Source organism: Sparus aurata, chromosome 1 (genome assembly GCF_900880675.1).
Source record: "Sparus aurata chromosome 1, fSpaAur1.1, whole genome shotgun sequence".
NCBI classification, from domain to species: Eukaryota; Metazoa; Chordata; class Actinopteri; order Spariformes; family Sparidae; genus Sparus; species Sparus aurata.
Window position 1 is genome coordinate 33858134 of NC_044187.1, and position 18404 is coordinate 33876537.

Genomic DNA, 18404 nt, shown 5'->3' on the forward strand with positions numbered 1-18404 from the left:
AACTTCTCAGTGTTCGTTGCATGCCTGACAAGTCTGCATGTCTAGCTGTTTTTAAAGGGACAGTTAAGTCAAATGGGATTAGCTAGGTCTGAGGTCAGTGTACATCATTAGAAAGAAATGGCTCTGATGAAGGTCAGTTTAATGGGCAGTGGGAATTGACTAGAGCAGGGCAAAGATTTTCATCAAGGTTTAAACAAATGATTGCACATTGAGCGTATAAGGTTTAAACCTCCATGAACATTTGGGATATGATATTAAAAGTACAGAGAAATTACAGCTCCCCCAGTGCCTGTCAGCCACCACTATAACAGACTGCTCCTTTCACTTCCACTGGTTAAAGAGAGGGTAATATTAGATTTTTGCAAATAATTTCTCTTGGGGAAAGAGCCAGTGGGCTTCAGCAGGCAAGCTGTTGTTGCTAACACTGCCAGCAGTGTTTGGTCTCTGCTGCTGACTTTGAGTTTGGTGTGTAAGATTGAAATATTATACAATCACTGAAGATGCCATTAATACACACTTTATTCACTGTGTTAAGTCTGCATTTCTATGTCTACTGGATCGGCATAGCGCGTCCTTATCGCAACAAAGTCGAAAATAACAACAATGGACACACTTAAAACAGTCAAAAAAATTATGTACATCACTCATCCATGACAGAAGCACAAAAATCATCACATAATGACAAAATAAACACAATCTGCTAAAGGCAGCAACATCAGGTATCATTGAAGCTCTGCCTCTGAAACATGTGGTGGATGGAACAAAAATGCATCACATACGTGAGGTCATATGTGACATTGGAACTAATGCGTAATACTACCATTGAACCCTACTGATTGCAGGATAAGCTCATTAACATGCATTAACTCATTTTCAAGGGGTCCTTAACAAGTTCTTATTATTCACAGACTAGTATGTGCTTTTGCTGCTATTACACATGTGTGAAAGAAGGATGTAGAGCCTTTATTTAAAAAAGTAGCAGCACCACAATGTCCGTTACAGGTATAGGTCTGACATTTTAATGTTTAATATTTATGACACTGTTGCACTCAGACACTAAATCTCACAAAAAGCTAATTTTTTTTTTTTGTCGGATTTAGTGGTACTGAGGGCAAAAATTGAATAAAATATTCAAAATTATGTTTTCGTTACCAAAGCACGACCCTTTTACATTTGGAGAGGTCCTCTTCCACAGGGTTCGCTATGTTGCACCTCCATGTTTCTGCAGTAACCTGCAGAATGAACAAACTAAACTCCGGCTCCAGAGAGGGTCTTTCACATTTAGCAAAGTTTAGTGACACATGTAGGCGGGGGGCTGTAGTCGGCTGGTTGCAAACTGCAACCTCATCACTGCATGAAACTAAATCCTTCAGACTGGAACTTTAACTAAAAATATTATCAGCAAAATGTACTAATTAAAAACAGTGTCCCCTCTCAGAGTGTGTTACAGTAATATAGATTATATTATTGATTTTTTTCTCTAATGCATATGTAACATAAACCTTCGTTCTAATAGTTTTGTCCACCCAATTTATATCAATAAGGGCGGAGTAAATAATAGAAACAGCTTACAGTACACAATACAGTGCATCAGCATGCTGCAGGCTGTGTATTGTAGCCTCCAGAATGACCTCCGCAGTCTCCAAAACAGTTTCAACTTTAACTACTATATACTGTTGGTTTAAAAAAAACATAGAATTCACTGAGATGCAGAACATGTGTTTGATGGGAAATTATAACCTGTGAAGTAACTACTGATTAAAACTTTCAAATAAATAGGCAACATATGAAATTGCAGAAAATATATAGTAACAATAAAGAAACAATAACAGTGTTGCACTTATATTCTTGACTACATGTACTGTAATGTAGTGGTGTTACCGAGGCTACAAGTGTCTGTCATAAATAGAAATGTCAACTCGGACGACATATGCTGCAGATGTCAGTGTGAATCATGAAGGCACAAGTTCTTAAAACTCACCCTCTGATCTTGACTTGCGGCCTGTCACCACACCGCAGATGTTGCCCATAAATTTTTGTGTTCCTGTTTTTTTTTTTTTTTTTTTCTTCTTTCTTTAGAAGTCGGTCAGCGGTGTGCGTTGGTAGGGAGCATCTCCTGGGGACCGGCTCGATGACAGGTGTCTCTGTCACACCGCCATGTCCTCATCAGTCAGGTCACTGCTAACGTCACGCAGTGTGGATCTGAGACCGCATACTACATCATCTGGCATGTTCGTCAATTCCGTTTTATCACCGCTGACGCCTCGGCAGTTAATCTGCATGCACAGTTATTTCAAATTAATCAAGAGTTTATCACAATCTTCTTCTTCATCCATTCATGATTTAAACTACAATATCATGTTTAATGTGGTGACGGGGAAAGCGAGTAAGACTAATATAATAATGCTGTTATAAAAAATAATGGAAATCATAAGACGGTAAGAATATGAGACTAAAGCAGCTGTCTGCGTTTTCATGAGATTCTGTTTCATCAGACTGCTCCCAAAAGTGGAATATTGAGCCAGGAGGAAACTCAATATAAGTTAACTTAACTTAACTCAATATTTGTTTCGTTAAAGGTTGAATAAAAAAGTGCGAACTTTGAAGAAGTTGTAAAGGTTTTGGATGTGTGTGACATGAAAAGACCTTGAGGTCAGTCCCTGGTGTGTGCACACATTTTAAAAAGGTTCCTTTGAATCTAGCGGTTCAGAAACATAAATGGCACAGAGATGCATCCCCACACAAAAAGCATTTGCAGAACACATATGTTTTATTTGAAGCCCAAGTAAAAATGAGCTTGGCTGCATTCTGAATGCCAGTATGAATCCAAGAACAATGCCACTGAATATTCTGATGACTTGGTTCGCACACTTAATATTATGAATGTCTCTTCTATGATATTTAAAATCTGCAAGTGCAACCACTGCATCTAGATATATTTTCAGAACTAAGACCCTATCGTCCAGCCCTACCATGAATGTGGATCGTGATATGGAGTCAACATATTTCAGTCAGAAATCTCAGCAGTAAGAGCAAACGGCAAACAGCAGACAGTGAAGCTGTGACGTGCTGTATTGTTTTAATGTGACTCTCCAGCGCGGGAATTAAAGCTGCCATCTAGAGAGGTAGTTACAGAAAGTAAATACACTGAATTATCCTATTGCGAAGGATAATACATTTCAGATTAGTTCTATTCCAAAGAGATAGTTAATGGCACTGTTATGCATAAGATGTGTAGGTGGTAGAAACCATAAAAATACATGTATACGTAACTATCAGGACGTGTGGCCTGGCTAGTCTCTTTATATAAGAAAAGTCCAATGTGTGTATCCATCTGAAAAAGTGAGTAAAGCTGTTATATAGAGAGTCTGTAGGATTTTTCCTTCACTTTGTAGTTTTTATTTTCTTGAGAAGTAGTTTCTGTATTCTTTGACTCTATGAACCTCATCTTCATTAGAGAAAATAGCTCTGCCCCCCTGTTCTTCTGATGATATCTGAACAGGATCATTGGCCTCTCTCTGCCCCCCAGAATCCACACACACAATAAACACACATACATACAAGGAACATAACGGCTGGCCTTCACATGGCACATCAGGGCCCCCTTCCCTCCCTCACACACAGTGATTCCATCCACCGTGATTCATCTCCCTGGCACTGTGAAGTGTAAAGGAGATTATTACCAGTGAAGGGCTCAGCCCCCCTGAAGATCTACTGCTCTCCCGTCTACCCTGCAGAGGAAATGGGAAAATATTGCTAATCTTTACAGCCCCGTGAGTGTGTGTGTGTGCGTGTGTGTGTGTGTGTGTGTGTGGGTTCATGTTATGTGCACTAGTAATGCCTGAAGCCTGACCAGCATGGCTAAGCAGCTCCCAGGCTTGTTTACCATCTAGAAATGTGCTGACTTCAGGGGGTTTGGTGCGCAAATGTTTCTGTATGCATACGCTTGCAGAAGTACCTAAGTGTGGTTTTGTGTGTGTGTGTGTGTGGCCATGGGTGTGCCATGATGTGTAAATGTATTTTTTCACATCAGTAAAGCCAGAAGCCAGCTGTTGTAGAAGCCTGTACATTATGTTGTGTTTCTTCATGTTCCTTCCTCTTTCTCTTTTTCGTTGGCCTCATATTTTCTGTTCTGACCACAACAGGACTGCGGCCCCGTTTTAAATTGCCAACAGATAAAATCTTAATGGTAGGAGTGATTGCTAACTATGCTCAGTTAAGAGGGAAGCTCAGTAATATGCTTATGTAAATGAAAGGTTATTTGCACATATGTAAATGATACTGTAGGTTTGGCTCATTATCTCTTAATGATTTGTGGGCTCATCTGTTTCAAGACTGCTCTCAGTTCACCGATCCCCCCCTAATTAGTGTAAAGATTTTACCATGGTACTATCTTGGCCGGTTACGTAAAGCTTTGACATCCCTGAGGGGCAATTTGGGCTGTAGACAGCAGTCAATTATAAATACAATAATCAACAAGAAAAAATAGGTATCTATATGACACAGACCTACAGAAATACACAAGCCACATATAGAATTTCGGTTAAATAACCAATTTGTTATGAGGTTCAGTTATGAGAATGATTGTATTTGCTAATGATTATTCCGGACGATGGATGCCTGTCATAGCGTGGCATTTCTGTTAATGTTTCCACTGCTTTTATTGTTTAATTAACCGAATATTTTTGACACATTTCACTAAGCTGTGTTGTTTTTGAAACTTCATGTCGATAAAGCTTTGACTTGAAGTGAACTGACTTGAATGCTAAGACAGGCAACAAGGCACCGCCTTCAAAAATCATCATTAGCCAATGTAATCCTGAACTAACACGAACTTAAAGTGAAACTCTCGGCCTAGGCTTTTTTTGCGAATGTACCCGAGTCAAACCTTCGTGTAAAAGCATAATTACGATGAAAGAGGCACTTTTAAGATTTACCATATTTTCGTTTTCAGGTCAAACTCATTTTAAATGGGAGTGCTTGGGGCAAATTAGCAATCGCATCAAAATCGCTATTTTTAAAACGCTAAGAAGGCTCGACACAACATGAAACTTTGCTCGTAGTATCACCAGGGTCTCTACACATGAACACGAGCTTTGAGAACATTGTTTGTGTACACAGAGTTTACTAAAAAGAACGTTTTGGGACAACTCACGTTAGCAGATGTTTCCTCCCCTTGCTGCCGTCCTTGCAGCCGAGAGGTGTCGATCTCCGAATGTGACGTAACATGGAGGACAGTTAAGGTGGAACGCTCCTAAATCTTAGTTCCATATAAATGCACAGATAATTCAATGTTTTGTCGTTAGCGAAAAACAATATTGACCTTGAAGTAGGAAAAGGTGCCTCATATAAGAAACAATACTAAAATAAAAAGCCGGAAAAGTCACATGAGATATCGCGTGGATAGTTGTTGTCGGAAGACAGTAGCGGTCCACCTTAACTGTCCTCCATTCTGAGATCGATACTTCTCGATGGCGACTGCGAAGGAACAAGCATCTGCTAACATGAGTTGTTGGAAAAACTTTCTTTTTAGTAAACTCTGTGTACACAAACAATGTTCTCAATGCTCGTGTTCATGTGTAGAGACCCTGGTGATACTACGAGCACAGTTTCATGTTGTGTCGAGCCTTCTTAGTGTTTTAAAAGTAGAGATTTTGATGCTATCACTAATTTGCCCCAAGCACTCCCATTGAAAATGAGTTTGACCCGAATACGAATATACTGTACATCTTAAAAGTGCCTCTTTCATCATAAGTATGCTTTTACACGAAGGTTTGACTCATATACATTCACTAAAACACCTTTAATCTTTCACTTTAACAAATTGGTGGTTTTACTTCATGTCTGTTTGTGATTTCTCTAAGTGGTGTCGCAGTTCCAACTCCGATCAGGGCAGCAACTCAGACTGGTAGATGACAGTATTGTTAACCGTTGTCACCATAGAGTTTAGCATATAAGCATGCGAACAAAGCTTAAAAAATATTTGAGCTCTTATAAGTATTTTCTGGGGGCTTTTGGTGCCTTTATCATGACAGTGGCAGCTAGAGATTATGACAGGAAAGGGCAGAGAGAGAGGGGAGACATGCAGAAAAGGGACACAGGTTGGATTCGAACCCAGGCCTGCTGCTATGAGGACACAGCATCTGCACATGGGGCGCTTGCCCTATCAACTGACCCTCGATTCGAATAATGAAAAATCCTGAAGGAAGCTGTGGACCATAGATACCAAAGTTAACAGATTCACTGAGACTGACTGCCGAAAGGACTTCCGAAAGGATAGTCGTAACAAGGACAAGGCCTGAAGTTTAGTAGGATGAACTAATTGAAAGTTATGATGAAAAGATGAGTTTCGAACAGAGCCAGACTGTCTAATAAAAACAGGGAGATTGTTCCAGACAAAAGGGGTACGATCAGAAAAGGCTGCTGGCTTCTTCCTAACTCTGGGGACAGATAGGAGCAGTGTATTCTGAGAAAGTAGAGCGCCGGATTTGATGAGGTTTAATGAGATCAGACAGATATGAAGGGATGAGACCACTTACAAATGTATAAGTCATCAGAAGCACCTTAAAGTCTGATCTGACATAGATAGGAAGCCACTGAAGTGAAGCTCAAACGTGTAGTATGGTGGAATCTACTACATTTGCTGGGAAGGGTCTCGCTGCAACTATCTGACCCATTAAAATACTTTTCAGATTAGCACTAGCAGACCAGACAGCAAAACATTACAGCAGTCAACAATGGCAATAATTAACAACTCTGCATCAGATGATACCTAATTTGACCTCATAGTTGGTGTTTAATGTAGTGACAAAGATGCACACTGGTGTCCCATATCTATCTCATGTCAGCAGCAGCAGTAGTACTAGTCTAACAGCTTGATATACTGTGTCTATACACATAGTATAATATTAAACCCAGTAGCAGTAACACAGCAGACACTCTAACTGCTCTCTGTCAACTCAGTTTTAGTGCAGTTCTCATATGCTGACTCCAGACCAGCCGAAGCACTCTGCCCTCCGTGCTGTTGTGCTATCATTTCTCTAAGGCCTGGCTCAGGTCAAACCCTTCGTAAAACATGACCAAATACAGGCAGAGAGATGATGTCATTTAATTATCTAGTTTTGTTAGTTACATCTGGAAACGAAAACACAGTCAAATAAATGCAGGTGTCGTAAAAGCCAGAATTCTGCGGTAGGGTAAGGACAGAAAGTGTCGCTGTAGCTCCAGCCATTATTCTGCTGTGAGCACGAGGAGGCTCGGCACAGCACCAGCAGACCACCAGCCTGTTAAAGTAATGTGGATGAATGTATACATTAATAAAGCACGGTGACTGTATCCACATTTTTCTATAAAATCTCTACAATGCTCAAACTAAAAAGTATGTTGCGTTGAAATGACCCCCAAAAAGTTTCTACAGCACGAGTAATGGAGTAAATGTAACTTCTCCCCGCCCGTTGATTGACTATGTTTCAGTCTAGACGAAAGTCATGGACCGACCTGCTCACTGACCTGTGAACCCGCAGTGAGTTTGTTTGAGAAAAAACATTTGCCACAGCCAGATGTACTGTATGTGTTGAATCCTCATAAAACTGTCGTCGGTGACACACGGATCATTATTGTCTCCCTCTGAGCTGTTCTCACTCTCTGCTACTCATCCATGTTGTGCGTCGGAAAGACCAACCGACTGTGGCGGGCTAATGAAAGCAGAGTTGGCCTTGGCTGTCCAGCGCAGACTATACGGGTCAGACAGGGCAGCCGGTGCACCTGACTGCTGAAGGTCAACGGTCAAACCTTTCATCTCTTTCTCTGCGTCGGCCAGCCTCCCCGACTGCTTAATGAAAGGTAGCTCTAATCCTCTGAGTATCTGAAAGTCTTTTGAAGTGCTTTAACGCCACCCTTTAATATAAAATCAAGATGCAATCGGTTTGTAGTTTATTTATAGAGTGCTCTTTAATACAAATGCATTTTTAAGTGCACGAAAGGGTAATAAAACATTAAAACAAAAAGGGTAGACACGCAGAAAAAAAACACAAGCCCTAAAGAAAAAGAAGAGGGAATATAGAAGAACAACGCTGCGTACTTTATGAGATCAATAAAACGAATGTAAAGGTTGCGTTTACTGAAGATTAACTCCAGTGTAAGACGAAATAAAGTGCATACTGTACACACAAACTAGCCTATTATAGTCTAAGCATTTGTCCACAGAGGAGCTCAAAACTCAAACTCCTCATCAAGAGGATCAGAAAGGACGCTTTAATATAAATTGAGCCTTTTGAATTTGCTACCTTGGAGAAAATGTGAGACACATTGGGCAGATTAACAACTGTTGGTGCAGGTTGCTCGGAGCTGAATTCTGTCTGTAGATTTGGAGAAGGCTGTGGTGAGATGGAGGAGACTGGTACCGTGACACATGAGAGATCTGCTGGGTCTGTAAACTGAAGGCACGTCTGATGTGTGCTGTGGAGCCAGACAAGCTTTGGGCAGGAAAAGGAGGATCTGAAATTGAATTCTGTACGGCAGGTAACAAATAGGCGACGCAGGTTTCTGAGGATGACTCTGAATGAGCTGCAGTTCATGAGGGACTTCAGTCGAAGGAAATGCAGTAATCCAGTGTGGAATATCAGGACTATCAGGATACTTAGCTCTCTCTTCTATGATAGAAATGAACACACCACAGCAAAGCTTCAAGTGAAAGATGATCATTTATTTCACAGGGTTACTGGCAGCCACAACTCCTCTTTCTTGATCCTACAGCAGAGCTTGGAGGACTGGAGCAAGAAAACAAAAACTCCCAAGGCTGTAGACTGACTGTTAACCTGGCCTGCTCAGCGCCACGCTGGTTGCAGCCTTTTATTTCAACTGGAAATCACCTGTAAATTACCAATATTCATGTATTTGTGTTTGTTAATACATAATCCTTGAATATATTTATATGTTTTAAAATGCTTGCCTATAATTAGAGCTGCGTCCCTGTGATACCCCCCTCATGCATCATCCTTTTTTAATATCTAATTAGAAAAGATGCATAATAGCCTATTAGAATAACACTCCCCAACTCTAATTGCCTGAGTCATGAGCCACCGAAGCCCCGCTGTAAACTCTCAAGAAGGTGTTGCTTCCAAAAGTCAAAAGTTTTTATTTTAGCAACAATAAGCTTCTAATAGCACAAATGCAATGTCAAAATGTGTCGCCACAAGCACGTGTGTAAAAAAAAAAAAAAAATGAGGCCACTCTTCACAGTGAGGATATTTTTTACTATAAGTGGTGTGTATTTTAAGACCAGATGGGACAGAGGGGAAATAGAAAAAGAAATTGGACTGGGTCACGTTACTTTTTCATCATGTCGGTGTCAATCTGACATTGTCCTGTGCTACATATTTAAAAGCAACGGTTTGCAACGCTGCACGCTCGAGCCGCTTTAAATCTGTTATCATACATCGAGCTGAAAACCAAAACGAGACACCCAGCTCGTCTGTGAAATACAGACATCTAAAAAACATTATCTTTCTGTGATCTGCATTCATTGCCTGATTCATATTTCACAGAAGCAGGAGATGACGCCCTCTCCTTTCCTTTTCCTCTCTGTTCGCCCACCTCCTGCATTCTGTTAGAACAGATGCAGAGCAGCTGCAATGTCTTTATCCTGCGACAACAAACAGGAAACGTTTGGGGAAACCGCTACAAATCAGCAATTCACCTCATTACTTATTCACCAGCAGAAATCCCAGTTATGCCATTTGCTCGGTTGTTTAGGAAACATGTGGCGGCGGTGACAACTAAGGTCTTAAAGGAAATCTTCAACTTCCTCTCACTTCTAGTGCTATTTATCCGTCTGGATTGTTTCGGTGTGTGTTATCAAGTTTTGAAGAATATCAGTCGCAGAGATGTCTGCCTTCTCTAGTGGTGCTTCAAACCCAGAAAAGAAAAACATTGGAAAAACTCAACAGCATTGTCTTCTTCCAGAAATCATGAACCAGTTCAAGGTAACAGACCGTGTTGTGAGCATTTTCATGTTGAAAAATATTTTCTTTCTGCATAACCGCTCAGAGGGAAGCATGCATGCTAACATTGAAGCTCAGCCAAGGAGGATGGCATCTCACTCCCAGCTCGTCAAGTTCAGCAGCTTGGTCAGTGACGTTCAGCTTCAAATTTTGTCGCTCTACCTTCCTCTTCAACATCAGTTTTTACTTGTGAAGAGCTCTGCTGTCAAGTTCTTTATATGCAACATAAAGTGCAATGACACTGTTATCGGGATCCCCCTCAAGGGGGCCCCTCTCAGTAGTCGCTGACAGCAGCCAGCCAGCCAGGTTTGTGACCTCTGCTGCCGGCAAAATACAAAACCTCGGCAGTCATCACATGAAGCGTAATAATGCATCAGGAAGCCAGAAAAGAAAGAAGAGAAAGGAAGAGGAGGATAAGAAAAAACAAGATAGTGGTAAGTGATACATTACACTGGATAAAATAGCTCTACTTGTCTTGTACAATTAGTGTAATTTCTCAGCAGGTAGGCTAGCAATAAATGTTTATGTTAGCTACCTGCAGTAGAAGGCAGTGTTTTATTTTCTCACTTTGTGAGAACTGAAAAATGTTAATGTGAGTGTGTGTATGTATTTATGTATGTGTGTGTGTGTGTGTGTGTGTGTGTGTGTTTTTGCACATGTTAAAATGTTCAAAATGTTCAAATGTTATGCAGAGTATATGCAACAGCAGTATTTGCACTGTCAACATTACACTTTCAAAATAAAGCTTGCTGGCACACAGTTCACATATGACATTTTATGACTTTTGGACCGTAACCTTGTCAAATGGTCGCGGTTTGGTTAGGTTGATGCACAAAAAGTGTCAAACTTAGAAGTGCAGGGCTAAGTACTGTTACTGCAAAAACAGGTAGACTTACTCGAGTAGAAGTAAAGATAGTGATCAAAACACATACTTAAAGTATGAAAGTACTAAAAATGACTTGTTGTCAACCAAACTTCATGAATGTTTTTTGTAAAAAACAAAAAGTAGAATGTGTCGCTCTCATTCCATCACAGAAAACTGAGCACCGTAGAAATCATTGGATCTCAAGACTGCAATGATAAACATGTTCTTTACAAGTGCATGTAAACTTCAGACCACAACTGTACACGAGGAGAATACAATATTACCTTATCATTATAATATATGAAGTTGAACTGATATAATTTGGAAAGTAGTTTAGCAAATTGTTTGTACGTGCATAATAGACCAGGTCTGTCATGTCAAAAAGTGAATTTAAAGGGAGTCAAAATGTTACAGTGTCCTAAATGTTTGTCTGTCCGATCACATGAAAAGCAGTAAGAGGTGTGTCTACATCAGTCTGTTGTCTCTCTGAAAATGTCTCCTATCAGATGACTCACATGACTTCATGTCCTCACTTTTACACGAAGACCCTCTGTGTTTGAGACATTACATCAGTACTCTCCGCTCTTCTGTTCATCAGGCTAAACCAATGAGCGTCAATAATTAAATACGCACATTAGCTTGAGTATTTAGCTCCATTACGGCAAAAACCGGGAGCAATTAGTTGTGAAGCATGTATGATGTATATATCAAACTTAGACGTTTTATACACCAGACACACTTACTGCTCCCTGTCTGCTCTGATGACAGCCTGCTGAACTGTGCACTGCTAATTCGTCTGTAAATGTTGGCGGTAAGTGCAATTTGAAAGTAATCCTCCTGCTGCAGCTTCTGCCATTAGCTACTTTTCAGAGTCATGTGGAGGCGTGGCTGTGGTAGAATAACAGAGCGCCAGCAGACAACAGCCTCTTAACGTAATGTGCAATTTCTAAAAATATTACAATGATAAAAGTAGCGCTGCCACATGGACACTTGAGCGATGAGACCTTTCAACTCCTGATTGTACAGTTATAATGTATAGGGCCGATCTTTTTAATTGTCATTTTCTCTATAAAAGAGATACTGTAGGTCTATTTTTTTCAGAAGTAAATACCGAGGTCTGGACCTTGGTGACTTAACTCTGTCTAACTGGGACATGGCCCAAATTGAGCCATGAAACCATCTGAGTCCTTGTCCGTTGTTTGTATGTATGGAGCAGAGTGGTCCAGAGGAGTCTCTGATGAACAACTGTTGATGGAAAACCAAAAGTGTCCCCTCCTGCTGAACATGTGGCTTTGAAAATCGGATGATCTCGCGCCATCTGTTTTCCGTTTGGTGTCAAGACAGCTGTGCACATAGGACCAGAAGCCGTTACAGACGCAGCACTGTATGGTCACCAGGATGCTGACCAACCCAAAGTGTCAGTATTTGATGACCTGGGAATCATTAATCAACTGTTTTTCTGTCGAATTGTCTATTTCAGCTTTAAATGTACTGATACCACAATGGCTTTCAATATGACAATAAGACCTAAGTTGTGCTAAACCAGAATCATCTTTAACCCTGGTATTGTTTGGACCGTGGTCTATTTGCTGAGCTGCATGGTAATACAGGAAAGGACAAAACAGTACTGATAACAGAGCACAAAGCTGATGTGTGTTTGTGTTTATTCACCTGCAGAGATGAGTTTGCAGGAAAAATATGTCTGCTTGAGTCATCGAACACACACATGCACACACACACACACACACACACACACACACCCACATAAATTCCTACCAACACAACTAATAATAGTGCTCTATAATCACCAGCCATGACATAATGACTCCATATCTAATAACTAATATGTCTTGCAGTATATTAACATCAGGTCTGCTGAGAGCCCCTCCAGCACCTGGGCTGCTGTGGACACAGCAGGGGACCTCATCTTCATCTGACCCTGAGTCATCCTTATCTAATGGCCTCTCTCTTGCTGTAACGACTGTGTTAAGTTGCCCTTTTATTGCCCCTTCAGCCCCTGACTGGCACTGTGACCGTCTGTAACATGATAACAGCTCTCCATCTCATTCTCCATCTGTCTCTCTCTGTTTCTATTTCTTTATCTCACAATTCCCTGATTCTGTTTTCTCTCTGCTGCTCTGTCGCTCAGTGTCGCTCTCCTCCAGTTTACTTGCTGATGCTGATTGCCTCTGTAATGTACTGAAAATGTCCTGGGTGGCTATTCAGAGCAAATTGCTTTGTGTTGTGTTGCTGTAGGGCCCACACTAACTGAACCTGGGAGGCAGGCTGAGGCCTCCACAGTTTGGGGAAAAATAATGATAGAGGCTGCTAATGGGCGACGCTGTTAGCCTCCAGTTTTTGCTGTTACAGCACAGAAATAGCTGTGGCATGATAGTATAATGTGTGTGGTACTGTGTTGATGAGGCCCCCTTGGTGTAAACCTCTCAGTTAAAATCAGGGATGAAAAGAGTACTACAATACTGTGCTCAAGGGAATGAACTGTTACTTTACAGCAATTTGACACAATTAAAAGCACAGGTGAAAAAAATGTACTGAGCTCAAAGTAAAAAAGCAGTCCAGTCAAATGCTAAATTAAAGGACCAGTGTGTAGGAATGAGTGGCTTCTAGTGGTGAAGTTGCAGAAAGCAGCCAACAACACCCTCACCTCGCCCTCCCCTACGGTGGCTGCTAAAAATGCAAAAAGAAAACCTGCTAAAGGCCTTCTCTAGATTGGTTGCAGATTGGCACCTTTCATGGCAGCCTCTGCCATCAGTTTATGAATGTATGTGTGAATGTGACAAGTGTTGTGAAGCACTTTGATCAGTCAGTAGACTGTTAATCCGCTATAGAAATGTTACCATACCATACACTAGAATTAACAAGAAGAGGACAAAACTACAAAGTCTGCTTATTATTATTATTATTTTTATATTATTATTATTATAAATTAAATAAAGAATCAACAGTAGGATAAAACATCACCAAACCAGACACCATAGTGATGTACGTGCTACATCGTCTACAGTGGCTGCAGCTACTAACACACATTTATATGGTCCAGGGAGCGACTGCACAGTTTTTTACAGACTGCGTAGCATACACCTACGACGCAGCACACCTTGTGAAGGTTAAAGTTTAGGCAGCATTTAGCTAAACCCAGCATGCACCTGTTGGCCTCGGCAGCTTAGCGGGTGTGTTTGATTTAGGTCACTTACCATGTTTGCTGGGTGGTGCATTAACCTGGTGATTAATCAAGGTAGATGCACCATTTTGACATCATCCTTAATTATGTTGTGTTGTTCTGAATTTTTTTGTCACGTTCTTGAACGTTCCACATACCTTGCCATTATGTGTAGTACAGTACTAATGATAAAATCAGTTAGATTTATTTTACCGAAGTACTCAAAACATTACGGGAATTAAAAAAAAAACATCTTTAAGAAGCAAATGAGAGTTACTTGTTAAAAACATCTTCCATACCATTGCATCTGGATGCTTTCCCAGAAACAGATCTCGGTCTGTATTTATGAAGCGTCTCAGAGCAGGACACTCACTCCTAAATGTCCAGTCATTCTCAGAGTGACATCTCCACTCATTTGTCTGGCAGAGAGATTCTTTAAGAACAGAGATGTTTCGGGAATGCTTGATGACTGTAAGCTTATTGAAAGATTGTTCTGACAAAAATGAATAGTATTTGAGACTGACCTTGGGCAAGATGCGGAGGAGGACTCATGCTGTCCCTGCAGAAACCTCATGTCCTCACAGTGTTACACATTAATGTAACAGTCAAAATGCTGCTGTGCCACGGTGAGAGCCAACAACTTTGGCGGCCATAAATCAAACTTTGATTGTTCTCGTGCATGTCATAAAGATGATGCCCACAGCGAAGGTCCTCAGTGACAGAAGACTAAAACTTATACAATCATGTCGCCCTGGATGGATGTCAGCTGTATAAGGAAAGATATTTCAGTTTTATTACAACAGGTAAAATATTTAATCGGGTCTTACATCCTGTTATTTTTTAATTAGGTTATCTCAAGTAATAGCGAGGCTATAATATTGGGGGAGAGGATACATTATAACAAAATACTGTAAGTTCATATTGTTACGGTGCATTGTATGCATTATGGTGCCCAAGATGGTGTGACTTTTACAGAAGTGACTAAGTTAACAGTGCGTTGTTGAGAGTGAAACTGGACCGTCGAAGAGAAGATCCCATGTTCTCCTGGAAGGATTTGCAACATGTACCTCATATTGTGCAATATTGCAAGATTCTGCACTTTTATGAATAGCAATGCACAATATATATCAGCCTGATGATATATCAGCCTAATACAATTATATGATCTGCTGTTTATAGGTGTTGCCGGAATTATAGCCAATTAATGGAGCCAATTATATTTAACCAAATTACTTTCATGACTTAACAAATGCAACATCTACGCACTCCAATGCTATTTTCATGCAAATGCGGTCTTGACTCTGGTGTTTGTCCCCAAATGTGACGTAAATCAGACTATACACACACACACACACACACACACACACACACACACACACACACACACACACACACACACACACACACACACAACCATGCTCGCAGTATCTAAAAATGAGGCAGTCCAACAGTTCCGAGGAGAGGGCGTTGCACATGCACCCACACACAAGCGCGGCCAGACTGGCTCCTAAACAAAACAACAAGCTCAATGATAATAATAATGATAATAATAATAGCAAACAGAGAGAGGAGAGGAGAGGAGTGTGACATCAGTCTCTGATCAGGACATTTTTACTCCACGGTGTTTTTACTTGTCAAATACAAAAATGTAAAGTTACTGTCAGTTTCGGCTGAAAAAATCCATATTATGAAACTTTATGGTAGGATGGGGGCTGATTTCAGTGTTGGAATCAGTGCCGATTCTACCGACAAAAGTACATGCAAAGTGTGGAAAGTGGTTATTTTTTCACACTCAAGATTTTACCACTGTCTTGTAATAAAACTTTCAGAAATAAGTCTCAAGATGTACTCTGAGGTTGTGGGATTCTGAGATTGATCTCAGCTCAGATTGCAGCTCAAAACATCAGAGATATGGACTCAGGCTGTATATCTCTGATGTTTTGAGCTGCAATTTGAGCTGAGAGCAGATGCTGTATGCTGAATAACGGCTTTAAAACGATGTTTCTTTTTTGTCTTTGAATGTTGTAGACATATTGAGTATGTTTTGTTGTGTATTTAGTGCATTAATTAGTTGTTTGTTGTCTCTTCTCAGGTTGCAAATGACGCAGCAAAGGATCTCAGGAACTCAGCAATCCCAGCAATGACAGAGAACCTCCAGTTTGTGTGTGTGTGTGTGCAAGCAAGTGGTACTACTATTATTATAACACATTAATTACGGTGAATACATTATAGAACAAGTACAGCATTAAAAAAAAATAACAGAAGGCGCGCAGGTAGTCGAGTGGTTAGAGCGCATGCTGCGAACGCAGTGGACCCCGGTTCGAGTCCGGCTGGAGGACCTGTACTGCATGTCACACCCCCCATCTCTCTCCCCTTTCCGATCTATCCATGGTCAAATAAAGGTGTCTATGCCTCCAAAAAATAAATAAGAAAATAACACAGATAAGGCACTCACTATGGCACCACTTGACTAGCAGCTTTTATAAACATGATGGAGGCAGATGACCAGTCTGTGCTGAGCATTGGTCCACTGAATTAAAAAGTCCCACTGCAACCAGTTTCTTACTGTTAACACTCTTTCTCAAACCAAGAATGGGATGTGCTTAATTGAACCACTTGATTGAATTGACGGCATACCCACGGCATTGCCGCTTGCCCTATGCTGTAGCCTGACATGCACCTCCCCAGAAATGGAAGTGCATGTCACAGTGACGCAGATCACAGTTGTTGCGGTCTGCGTCGCTGTGACATGCAGTTACATTGGCTTGGAAGAACTGCAGGTTGCAAGTGGCAAACACCGGCTTGACAAAACCGAGTAGTTCAAGTGGGGTTTGCATGAAGGAGCAGCCCGCCCTGCAGACACTCTGCCTGTCTGCTCTCTTTAGCCCAGAGACACAGCTATTAGCTGAAGGAGTCACCACAGCCAGCAACACAGACAGGCCATCGAACATGCTTAAATGCTCACTATAAAGTAGGCCACTTGTGTAGGTTACTGTGTCGGCTCTGTGTAGAGCCTACGTGCAACCATAAATCAGCCTTTATTATAACACCAGAAGTCAAGCTTTGTGGGTGACATGAAAGTCACAGATACTACTGTAGTCCATTCCAGTTTAACAACAGCCTAACTAATTTTTTCTAAGTTAAGCTCAAAATTATTTGTCAAATATAAAACATGGTCAGGAAAGATCATAAAAAAACCCCCAATAAACACTGCAGTGGGGCTTCAAGTATGGCAGGAGCATTGTTTTGTGAAATGTATGCAGAAAGGAAGCAAAGTACTTTGAGAAATATCACCTCCTTTAGAGATTAGAATGTCTGCTTATCCATTGATTCACTCACATGCCAAAATACTTTTGCAATGAAATATTTTTATATGCTTACAGCAAATATGATGACGACAATGTGATTCATTTTGATTTAATCACTTGTAAAAAGTTGTTTAAAGCTTGTAATTAATTAAATACATTTTTTAACTGCTTGTCAGCCCCAGCAAGAGTTCGATCCTGCTCTGAGCTAATGTAAAGTTTGACTGGGGTCATTCATCATGATTTAGTTTGTCCTTGCCTTGATGTATTTTCAGTTCATGATCACAGTTAAGTTAATCCTCAGCATTGTCAACACTGCCAAAGCGTGCTGCTGATGATTGTTTTTTACTGTTTTCATCAGTTGCTAAAAAAAATGGACTATTTAAATCTAATCACCTGGTTCTGGGTACTGTATGATAAGTTCATTTTTTATAAAGATAAACAGTGAAACAAGATTTGGCTCCTACTAATTAGATAATGGGGATTAATTTGCTCTACTTGTTCCACTGCGCAGGCATCTGTGTGTGTGTGTGTGTGCGCGCGCACGTGCGTGCATGCATGCGTGTGTGTGTGTGCATGTGCATGCGAAAGATTGTGTTTTGGATGAGAGAGCGTGCATGTGTTTTAGTGTGTGAGAGAGTGCGTGTTCATTAACTTTCAAGTGCTTTTAAAAGCGCAGCTGTTTTAGTCTTGGCCAAGACAACTGTGTCTTTTTATGCACTCGCCCCATATTTAAACTGGATATGGGTCAGACTGCCTCTTTTTATACACTGTTCTCATTACATTTTGGGTCACTCAGCTTTTTACACTGGGAGCTTTGTAAATAAATCATATCTCCCTGATCTGCTCTGAGTGTTGGTCATCTGTTAATATCTGAGGGCTTTGGATTGTGTTTTATGTTCACTTATACAGTAAGATGTTACCATATGACTATATATGGAACCAGGAAACATTGTAATGCACACACAGAGTCACGGGTCATATTGCGTATTATGTGTCGTCACTGACTATCTCTCTTTAAATGAGTCAGACTTGGCAGCGGGCACCACAGT

The 18404-nt window shown here is 40.8% G+C and overlaps 1 protein-coding gene across 3 annotated transcripts in view; it reads left to right on the plus strand.

The window, feature by feature from the left end:
- LOC115586259 (endonuclease V) overlaps positions 1-18404 on the plus strand; it is a 99780-nt gene that overhangs the window by 53378 nt on the left and 27998 nt on the right. Inside the window, exon 9 of one of the 3 annotated variants that reach the window (XM_030425134.1) lies at positions 16140-18194. The exons of 1 other annotated variant lie outside the window; for it this stretch is intronic. The gene's annotated coding sequence lies outside the window, so the exon portion shown is untranslated. Of the gene's footprint in view, positions 1-8714; positions 8802-16139; positions 18195-18404 lie in introns of those variants that run through there. One more of the 3 variants, XM_030425149.1, reaches the window with a different exon arrangement.